Genomic DNA, 11,790 nt, shown 5'->3' on the forward strand with positions numbered 1-11,790 from the left:
AATTGCTCTTGTGAAATCGGATTTGCCTACCAAAATGGCAATTTCGAGTGATTCAACCCAAAATTTACTGAAGTTTCATCATTTCCCCTTTAGTGTCTGTTGGAAAATTACCTGTGTTCTAAGAACCATGAGTCACTGTTGCTTTATATATGTTGTTTAGTTTTCTTACCCATAGTTCTCAAGCATCTACTTTATAATTAAACAGACATGGGTGCGCTCTTTATAGCAAGTTCATTTTTCCTCTAAATGGTTTTCCAAGCTACTAAGCAATGTAATCTCTCAACTGTGGTCTGCAGAAAAACCAATATTGCGATTGCTGAAATATTTTAGCAATTTCCTTCTCCAAATTTTCAATATAAAATACACTATTATCAATTTCAAAATATTCTTAATAAAATAGCCCCACCATCTTAGTCTGCTCAGAATGCTATAATAAAATACCATACATTGGAGGAGCTGAAACTACAGAAATTAATCTTATTACAGTTCTGAAGGCTGGGAAGTCCAAGATCAAAATTCTAGCTGATGAAGTTCCCGGTGAGGGCTCTTCTGGGCTTCTTCTTGTGTCCTCAAGTGTGAGAAAGACAGTGGAAGGGAAAAAGGGAGGGAGGGGGAAGTAGACAAAGAGAGAGAGAGAGAGAAGAAGCTCTCCTGTGTCTCTTCTTATAAGAGCTCTCATCCCCTATGAGCCTCACCCTCATGATCTCATCTCATTCTCATTACTTCCTAAGGCCCCATCTCCAAACATTATCACATTGAGTGTTAGGATTTCAACACATAAAGTGTGAAACATATGCATTCAGTCTATAACAGCCCCCAACACATACAAAAAAAAAAAAAAAAATCCCAGGCATCTCTTGTTTTCCTCCTGGAAATTCTTCCAAAAAGGAACATTTAAAAAAAATTCTCATTCTTATTTACAAAATAAGTGAGCTGACTCCAGCTCCTGATTCCTGGAGCTCTGTGTGTTGCATCCTTACTTTCAATGTCAAAGAGTTTTTACTCTTCTTTGAGTAGTGCAAGCATTGGATCTGCAGGCCTGCCATTCATGTGCATGGAATATTCTTTCACATCCCACCAGCTACTATCTGATATGGATGTTATCTTCTTGTTCACTCTTTGAGACCCAGATCAAAGGATAGTTCTTTGTGAAGTTCTCTTCACCTCCTTGGACAAAACCAGTCTTCCAGTCAGACAACTAGCATGTCGTCTCACTGGCCCTGATTAGCAGATTCACTGGTCGTTATTGACATGTCTTCCCATTGGACTATGCAACCTTTTGGGTAAAAAATTGTGTGTAGCAAAATGTCTTGTATGTGAGAGTTACTCAGAGTCCAGATGGAATGAGTGGCTACTCTTATAGCTACCAGGGACAAGGGGCTCAGTCATGTAGGTTCAAAGACGCATATTTTAAAGGTAAAACATGCCTTAAATGCAGTGTGACTCTGTGGGGGTGGGAGATAAGGGTTTCAGGAAGTCTCAGAAGGCCCTATACTAAGAATTTGTAGTTCTAAGTAAGCCTGAGGGTTTCAGGAAGGAAAGCATACTTGACAGTGAGGTGAGCCTGTGGCCTATTTGCACAGACTTAGAGGCCTATTCTCCAGGCTGGGGATCCTGAGTCCTTCAGGTCAAGAGTCACCCATACTTTGACTGTCCCTCACTCCCCAGCTCCATTTCTTTTTCTTTTGTTGGGCCAACATCTTCTAAAATTTCATCAGCCTTATAATTTCATGAAACTTCATAGGAAAGAATTTCTACTCAAAATGTAAGGAGTTTTATTTTTTCCAATGTGGGCACATGTCTATGAATTTATGAAGCCAGTGTGATAACTGGATTATTTTTTCAAAGCCAGTCTTTCTGGGATGAGTGCATTTATTATATTATGGTTAAAGGAATAGCTGTGTTGAAAGGAAAAAGAAGATGGTATGCTTAACCCTGGAAAAACCAGCAAATACTGAAATACTATATGCTTAACTCTGGGGAAAACCAGCAAATACAGCTCTTGGTTAGGAAGAGCACATGTGATTGGTGAGAGTTGGAAAATGAGAATTTACTAAAATGCGTGCTAATGGTAATTCATGACTGCTTAACAATTTGAACTTGAAAAGCTGTCAAGGCTGCATTTTAGGGATAAAAAAGATTGTGAATTCCTTTCCCCTTGCTTACAGGGAAAATCTCATGATTCCTTAATTTTCAGCTTCCAGGATTTGCAGGCTACGTTGAAATGATAGTTTTTTATGCATTAATGTTTACATAACTGCTATTTTTGCAGACATTTAAATTACAGAGAACAGCAATTGTTGAGGGAGAAAAGCAGTATAAATAAATAGAAGCTAGAATTTTTCCCTCAGAGGTAAGTGCTTGCTATTCCTGGCAGAGAATATTTAGACTATTTGTGTGAGATTGTTTTTTGGGCCAGAAAAGATGAGTTTCCCCCCGCAAATAAAAATACTACAAGTCACGGCACATACAACATGTAATGAAACAGTTTTGGCTCTCTACAAGTGATACACAATTTACAATATATTTCTGTTTTCTAGAGCCATATTAGTTCACATTTTTAACCTCTGTCATTTTCAGGTAAAGTAACAGGAAGAATAAATAAGCACTGTACAGTGAAATGTAGAATTTAAAATCATATAATATAATACATGTTTGGGGATATTATATCCTTGCTATGGTTTGGATATGGTTTGAGTGTGCCCTCTACAGATTTATGTGCTAGAAACTTGGTCCCAGGATGGCAATGATGAGAGGTTGTGGACCCTTTAGGTCCCGAGAGGGTGAGTTATAAAATGATCAAACATGGCCCTGAATTTCTCTGGCTCCCTGTCTTGCTATATGGTCTCTTCAGCACCCCTCTTATCCCCCAAGTTGTGATGCCATCTACTCTGTGGCCCTTACCAGAGGCTGAACAGATTGGGTCTCCAGATCTTGGATGTTTGGTTCCCAAAACTTATTTGCTAAACAAACTTCTTTTCTTTATATAGCCACCTTAGTTATTTTGTTGTAACAATGAAAAATAGACTAATACAACTCTATTTGTGAATTCCCAGGTAACAGTAACTAAGACTCTATGTGGTCCTGTGGACAGAGGAAGTGGGCTTGGGATGAGATCTAGAAGTGAGCCTTGGCAGGTTGACCACACATTTCTTAGCTCAGATGGTCTCCAGTTTGAGCCAGTTATCTTTGGGATTGCTATTCATACCACCCCTTTCACTTTTAAAAGCATCCGATTTTTGTGATGACAAATCATGTGATTATCTTTAACTTGGGATGCATTCTAAAAACGGAAGGGAAGAACCAAGCTTAAGTCTCTCGTGAACTCCTTAAGACCCTTCTAGCCACCTCTTAAAGAACAGGAATAATTTTCTTTCTTTTTTTGTGGTACAGGGGTTTGAACTCAGGGTTTCATTCTTGCTAGGCAGGCACTCTATCACTTGAACCACTTTTCCAGGAATAATTATCTTTGATATGGGTAATTGATGCAAGAAAGTATCTTACATAAAATATTATTTATAGCATCCTTAAAAATTTTAAACTAAAATAAAAATTTTGTTGGTTTATAGCTTACATTATAAGTGAAAAAATTGTGCATCCACAAAGTCCCTTAACCTTTCTTTCTGCCCCCCCTCACAAGTCATTGGGTTCTGCCTCCAAGTTCCACCTAAATAGCTATATAGAAAGAAAATCTTTAGTCCTTACCACCAAGAACCACCTGAAGAAGATCCGTGAGGGTGGAAAGTATGAACTGGGTAGTGGTGGAAGGACAGTAAGAAGGAGCCTGTGCAGAAGGAAGGAAAACATGGAGTTTAAGAGATATAACAACAGAGAAGATGGGAGGATGAGCAATCATTTGTACATCCACATTCACAGAATCACTATTAATATTAGTGAAAGACGGAAAAAGCCCAAGCATCCACCAGACATGAGTAGATAAACCAAATGTGATCTACTTTTAAAATTGAACATTACTCAGCCATAAAAAGGAGCAAAAGTACTGACATATGGCATGCATAGACCTTGAGAACATTTTGCTGAGTGAAAAAGTTAGATTCTAAAGGACAGATATTGTATGACTCCACTTACATGACGTCCATAGAGAAGCCAAATTCATAAAGACAGAAAATAGAGGGGGTACTGGAGAATTGCTGGTTAGAGGGCACGTAGTTTCTGTTTGGGAAGATGATAAAGTTTTGAGGATGGATGGCAATGATGGCTGTACCACCTTGTGAGTGTACTTAACACCACTGAATCGTATGCTTGAAAATGGTTCCAATGGTAAATTTACATTACATATATTGTATCACAATTGAAGACGGGATGGTATTGGGATGGGGGGATATGACCATGATTCAGTGGTTCTGGTCTGGGGTTTTACTTTCCTAGGGTTGCTGCAATAAGTTACTGCAAATTCTGTGCTTTAAAACCACAGAAGCTAGAAGTTCTAGAAGCTAGAAGTCTGACATCAAGATGCTATTTGGTTCTTTTTGGAGGCCCTGAAAGAAAATTTATTCCTCACCTCTTCCCAGCTCTGGTGGCTGCTGGCAGTCCTTGGCATTCCCCAGCATTCCTTGGCTTGTCGATGTTATCATTCTCATCTTTGCCTCCCGGCTCACATGGCCCTATGTCTCTGGGTCCTAAATTTTCCTCTGCCTTTGTCTTATAAAGACACTGGCTTTTGAGCTTGCTCTAAATCTAGAATAATCTTACCTTGGGTATTCCTAACCTAATTACATCTGCAAAGTCCCTTTTTCCTAATGAGGGCACATTCACAAGCTCTGAATGGACATATCTTTTGGAGGTAGCCACCATTCAACCCATTTCGAAAAAGCTGGCTATACTCAAAATTATAAAGCAAAGCCAACTTGTAGCTGGTGAGACCCCTCAAGTGGGTCTTCTAGTGGCCCTTTGCCTTCACCTTGGGCCAACCTCTCTTGTTCTGGAAGATACTTGAGTTCAGAACCTGCACAGGTAAATTTAAAATTATTCTGTGGTATGCTCCAGGTCATGTTATATGAGGGACCAAGCTGACCTCACTAGACAGGGAAGTGAGACAGTTTCATTTTGTTCTGCCAGCCATAGAGTTTTACTTAGCAAGCCTCCTTAGGCAATTCAGTGACCCCAGGGAGATTTTAAAGGTGGAAATTGGATGTAGCACAGAGCACAAAGCCTTTAAACTGTCCTCAAAGCCATACCATATCAACACCTACCCCTTGCCAAACCTGAGTGTCTGCCTGTTACTCCCAGTCTATGCCTTTTCACTTAGCCAAACAAACTTCTTCCAAGTCCTTTGATCATTTTCTTTTCCCATGCCAAAAATAAACCTTGTTATCCTCTGTGTCTGGAACATCCTCCCACTTCCTAACCCATATTGTTTTTCATTTCTGAATTGATTTCAGGCTCCCTTCTTCAGGTGAGCCTAAGTGGCACCATGACATCACTGTCCATATTCCTCACTAAGATGGTGTTTTGTTAAAGAACAAATGCTTCATTTGGAATAAGCCAAAAAGTCAAGTTGTTGTCATTTTACTGTCACCTGCCCTTTGGGCGAATCTGGCAATGTAGGTATGTGAAATGAGATCTCAAAGCCTAATTGTGTGTGCATGAAAGACATCTCCAGAAATTCCTGGGCTTTCTTCATCAGAAATGCTTGGGACAAGCCAACATTTCTGGGTGGGAATGATTTGTAGACATATTGGAGGGACCTATACCTGGTGAATGAAGGAAAAAAATAAAAAACACCATAGGGTTCACTGTCCCAGAATATGAAGTGCATTAAGCAGTATTTTTCCCTTAACTTCAAGACTCTCATATTTCACTTGAATTACTTTTTAAAAAAATGCTCGGTTCACTGGATGGTTTGATTAAGTAAGCATTCTCTACTTAAATGGTGAAAATAAGTATCAAGAGAATAATTGCACATGCCAAGTGTGTCCAGTGAAGCAATATGTGTAGGCAGCTTGGAAACAGTGACCCAATGATTATCTGTGCATAACTTGGTCATAATATCATCACCGTCTAGACTGCTAGACAATTAGCATCCAGACATACTATAGTTCAGATTGAGGAACGCCATTAAAAAAAAGAAAGAGAGAGAAGCACTCCTTGGGAAAGAAAGACCCATTGCTCTCTAGAAAAGCAGATATTGGAATTTAACTTTGCTCTGAGATACAGCCAGGTATGGCTTCCTGTTATGAGGCTCTGGTTGGTCTCTGTTTCCAGAAATGTAGGTAATAAGCTATTTCTTCTGATCATCTGGTTTAATGATTTTCTATATATGTGCTGCAAGGCATTTTTGTTTGTTGTGACAGTTCTCTCCAGTTTGCACCTCTTTACCTTTCTCCTTCTACATTGCTCTAAAAGCAGACTCCAGCATTTAAGGAAATATGAATGTTACAATGGGAAGTCCTTACGCAGAAGATACCCTCAGTCACAGAGAAAACCGGCAGGATCTTCACAGGAGTATCTTTAAGAAAGGACACCTAACATCTTCCAAGTCATTTGATCCCCTTTTAGCTACTGGAAATGTGGTCGGACTCAAGTTCATAGAGGGGCAGAGGCTGCTGTGTGTTCACAAATTTGTTGCAATAATGAGAGCACTTTTCCCAGCATCCCTTGCAATTGAGTGGAGTTAGGTGACTGAGTTCTGGCCAAAAAAAAGTGCAGAAGTCATTCGTGCCACTTGGTGTTCTGTCCCCTGAAAACTTCCCACCTAATTATCCATGCTCTTTCTTCTCTTGCCCATTAACTAATAAGAATGAGAACTGTAAAGCCTTGGGGCATGTTAGAGTCAGGAAAAACAAGCCTGAGCTCCAGCTCACCACTGGACGGAGGGTGGCCCCACCTAGAAGCATCGAGTTTGTCTATGACGTGAGGAAGAAGTGACTTTACACGTGAAAGTTGTAGGCTTTTAATTATAGTAGATAACTAATCCATACTGAATAATAAACGTGGCTAGCAGTATAGCTGTTTATTTTGTGTAAGAACATATGGAACTTTCAGATGTCCCTAGGGTAACTGAGATCGATTTTCCATATAAGCCTAAGGAACCACATATAGTGTACTTCACCATGAGTCACTCTTTGCATGAATAAATCCTATGCAACTAACATGTTCTCTGTACAGCACCTGTTGGTTTTCCATATCTACACTTCATAGAATATACATATCCTTCTTATAACTACCTAGATACAAAAGGTGTTTCTACAATGCCTTCAAAAGTAAGTATGATGCCCAGATTGGTTATGGTTTAAAAAAGTCAAATACAAATAAAAGGACATTCTACAAAATACCTGACCAATACTGTTAAAGTCATCAAGAATGAAGGATGGCTAAGATATTGCCATGACCCAGAGTACCTGATGACTGGGTAAAGTGGTAGCCTAGAGGGATTCTTCAAACATAAAGAAGACTTTAGGCAGACACCTGGTAAATGTGAATAAAGACTTTAGTTAGTAATAACGTAACTTGAAAAAAGGGAGGGGAGTGAAGAGGAATAGAAGCATAATGGAAGGGGTAAACTTGTTCCCATGTGTGGAATTACTCAATAAAATCCCCTCGTATTATTAATTTGTGCAAATTCAAAAATAAAATTTACAAAATACAAGATAATAATGTATCAATATTGGGCTCATTGGTTTTGCGAATATAAATAGTAATGAGAAGTGTCAACAGTAGAGAAAATTATGTTGTGTACAGAGGAACTCTTACACTATCATTACAAATTTTCTGTAAATCTGAAAGTATTCTAAAGTTAAAGACGTACTGCTTTTTTGAAAAAAATAAATATATCATTGTCTGTAAAATTGCTTGAGGAAAATCTCAAACTACTTCCCAAATACCACTGGGTGACCACTGGTGGTCAAGGTAAAAGGGATGTGTGTCTTATACATCTCCAGCTTGGAGCAAGGCCAAGACCTACATACCCAGCAGAGGTTGTTAACCTCTGTGTCCAATCCTTTGGTGATCAGGAAGCAAAGTTATAAGCACTTGTCGTGTTGGACAGTGACAGGTAAAAGTAAACAGACGGTGGAAGGGCCTGATGTTGGGTGCAAGACATCCTTGTGCAATGAAGGACGAATTTCCTCTAAAGTTCATAAAAGGACAGACTGTTTTTTTCTGTCCTCTGCAGATCCTCAGTCTATGTCCACACATCCATAAACACCCACATGTGCACATGGGGTCTATTATGCAGAACTCCAAAAACCCTGTGCAAGGGAAAAAGTTACTATGGCAGGATAGACAGAACAAGGGAAATGCCACCCACAGAACACAACTAGTCTCCTGTCTGGACAGAGTTCTTCAACCAAATCCATCCAGGAGTTTGGGCAGGACATTTGAAGGGACCACAACCCAGCCTAAGCAAAGAAGTATCTGGTAGAAGGCAAAGGAGCAATCCATATGCTGAAGCTCAGAGAAGAACCAAGAAAGCAGGGAGGATGAATTTTGTACTTATTTCATATTTTTCCTTAAATATCCCTCAGTCTTCAACCGTTGAAAAGTTCATGTTTTATTTTTGTCCCTGCAATGAAAACATCACACCAGAAATACAAAAGGCCAGCCTTCAAAGGCAGATGCTGAAATAACAAAGCTGGTTTTTAAAATGAGTACTTAAGAAAATGACCATTTTAAGTGGCATAGCACCAACATGGTTACACAGCTATTTATTTTTCTATGGAATGTGTGTGCATGTTGTGGGTTGTAAGTGGAGGCCTGGGCGATCCCAGACAGGCATAAAGAATCATTTAGTTTCCCTTCAAAATCATTAGGACTATTAGTCCTGACTTGAAGTAAGTGCAAAGCACACCCTTGTGCCAAAGGGAGAACGGGTGAGCTCTGCTACTTTTCAAAATCATCAAAGCCAGGATGAAATATTTCAGAGCAGTTTGCCTTCCCATGTGACTATCAGTGACATATAACATACCCAGCAACCTGGCACCCTTGCTTTTTCAGAGCCCTCTACCCTTCTTGGTAAGAAAACTGTCATTGGCCACCTTCCCAGTGTCCTGCAAGTCCTTCATCATGAACATCAGTAGTTACCAAGAGGTGGAGGACATGCCTATGCCTGTCCTGAAGACAGACAGTCATCTCCAGATTCCAAGAGGCACCTCTTTTTTGTGTGCAAGAGGACAGGAACTCAACCTTCCACCCCTCTGACTTTGCCCCATTTCCAGTACAATGAGGACTGTTTATTATATTAAATGGAGCCACTTGACACCTGCAATGTCAAAATCTTTCCCCTGAGACTTGCAGATATACTTAGGGTTTGGAACAGAACCTTTGGGTAAATGAAATGAGGTTTGTCTTTCCCCCCCAAGTCAATGTGCATGCCTTCACCATTCCAGATGATCACATATATTCTAGATTTGGACAAGCCTCGAACCCTTTCAAGGTTCAAGAGATTTTGCCTTTTAAACAAAGAGACTGCTGTCAAGTAGAGATTTTTCAACTGCAGGTTGTGAAGTCATTTTAATGGGTTACAATCAGCATTGAAAAATAAAGCATAGAATAGAATAGGATAGAGTAAAATAAGCATTTATGCTTGTGTTTTTTGTGAATGGTAAGTGTATGTTGTGATGTTAAATGTACTTCATATTCTGAAATCCACTGGTAAATTGATATGCTAAACCCCTCATTATGCATCCATGCTCTTTTCTTGGTATCCTTGTTTTCCCTTGCCCCTCCAATATGCCTCTCCTGCTGTCTCCATGATGCGCCTTGACCTTGCAGGATGATCTCTGAGGAGGTCCCATCTCTGTGTATCCTTTTGCTTTCTGGTCCCCAGTTGGGTTTAGCTAACGAGGAGCCAGTAGGACACAGACGGGGGATGAAAGTGAAGTCAGGCTGCATTTCTGCAACTCCCATTCAATGGGTTCATTTGGAGCAAATTATGTCTCTCCATTGGGAAATGCTCCCAGATATTCTACTTTATCCTTGGTTGTGCGAATTTCAAAGTGCCATCTGTTAATTTCTAGAATTAACATAAGAAGTAACCATAAATTATGGTAGCATATAAGCTTCATCAAAATATTTTATATATAAGGTTTATAGGGAAGAGGTAAGAGATCATTCTGTTCTATAAAGTGCTCAGTTAGGATTAGGGAGGCAACTATATTCAAAACCATGTAGGAGGGCGCATGCATGGCTCTTTGATGTAATCGGTGCACATGTATTCCACAGATTAACTAGAATCTTCTTTCTTGACCAAGTGCATTCCTGGATAATTGCTAGACATTTAGAAGAACAACCACAAAAAAGTCTGAATGAATACATTTCAATCTGCCATATCCAACCCAAATTCATTATTTAATTTCATTTTTAATTCACAACACTGAGAAATAAAATTTAATTTAAATTTCATTTATTTGCTCAGCACAGTTTTAGGTGTTTGTGATGAATCAGAAAATAAAATCCCAAACCTTTGTCCTTGTGGCACTTACATTCTAGCAGACAAATTAAGTAAATTGGTTATCAGTGAATTCATTCTCCTACAGTCGCTAAATGCTATGAAAAACAACAGCTTGGGGTAAGAAGGGTTAAGACTCCTGTGGTGAGGGACAAATTGTCAGATTTTAGAAAGGTTAAGCCACCCAGAGAGGAAACTTGAGCAATGTAAAACGAGGTCTGGAGAGGAACTTTCAGGCCGAGGAGACACCCGTGTGTCAGGAGCTTGCTGGGGCACAGGATGAACCCAGGACGCTGTGGCTGATGCCCACTGGGTGAGGGGAGAGAGGAGGCTGTGGAGGAAATGAGGACCCTTCACCATCTTTGGCTGTTATTCTGTACGAAACACAGAACTACTTTTGAAAAAAAATGTCTAGGCAGAAGAGTGACGTGAGCCAGCCTAAGTGATAAATGCTTCAGCTGAGGTGCTGTGAACAGATCATGGAGAGACAGCTGGCAACAGGGAGATCTGTTCAGGGGCCCTTGAAGGTTTTTTGAATGTGTTCCCAAAGTTCATGAGCTGGAAAATGACTCCCTTTGCCATCATGCATAGGCTAATGGATTAATGTGACCTGTCCTATTAGGCACTGCCATGGGAGTGGGTAGTTACCATAAGAATGGCTCTTGTTATAAAGGCACGCTGTCTGTGACACAATTGTTCTGTGTCACAATGTCATGCCCTCCAACATGCCATGACACAATACAGAGGCCCTCATTCAAAGCTGGACCATGTTCATGGACTTCCCAACCTCCAGAACCATGAGCTAAGTAAAACTCTATTCTTTATAAATTACCCGGTCTGTGGTATTCATTTATAAAAATAGCAGACAGACTAAGACAGGGCTAGTGGGGTTTTTAAAGAGGCCCCGTTGGCTCAGATGGTGGAAGTTATAGAAGGTCAGTTCGTGAGAGGTGTTTGGACTCTGGTTACCTTTGGAAGGGAGAGGTGAGAAGAAAAAAGCAGTGAGTTGAAGAAAATAGTCAGAGTGAACTCTAATCTAAGATTTAGGGCTAATTAAGCTGAAATCTGCCATTCACTAGGCTCAGGTCTCCAGGAATCATGCTTTTTGAATCAGGTCTAACACCCTTCTTAAACCACGTGACAAATTGCCCTGCAATGATTCCCTTTCCAACGAATTCACAGTTAACTGTGAGCAGTTGGATCCCTCACACAGAACACAACTTATAAATTCTACCGTAACTTCCTGTCTTCCCTTGCTGATTAGTTCATGGCCTTTTTTTTTTTTTAGAGGTTATCATTTACATGGGTGACTGGAAGAGTTTTGAGTGAACCAAATTACAAGTTTGGTGCCAGATTTCAATTTAAATGTGTTTGAGTGAATG

Source organism: Castor canadensis, chromosome 5, assembly GCF_047511655.1.
Source record: "Castor canadensis chromosome 5, mCasCan1.hap1v2, whole genome shotgun sequence".
Lineage (NCBI taxonomy): Eukaryota > Metazoa > Chordata > Mammalia > Rodentia > Castoridae > Castor > Castor canadensis.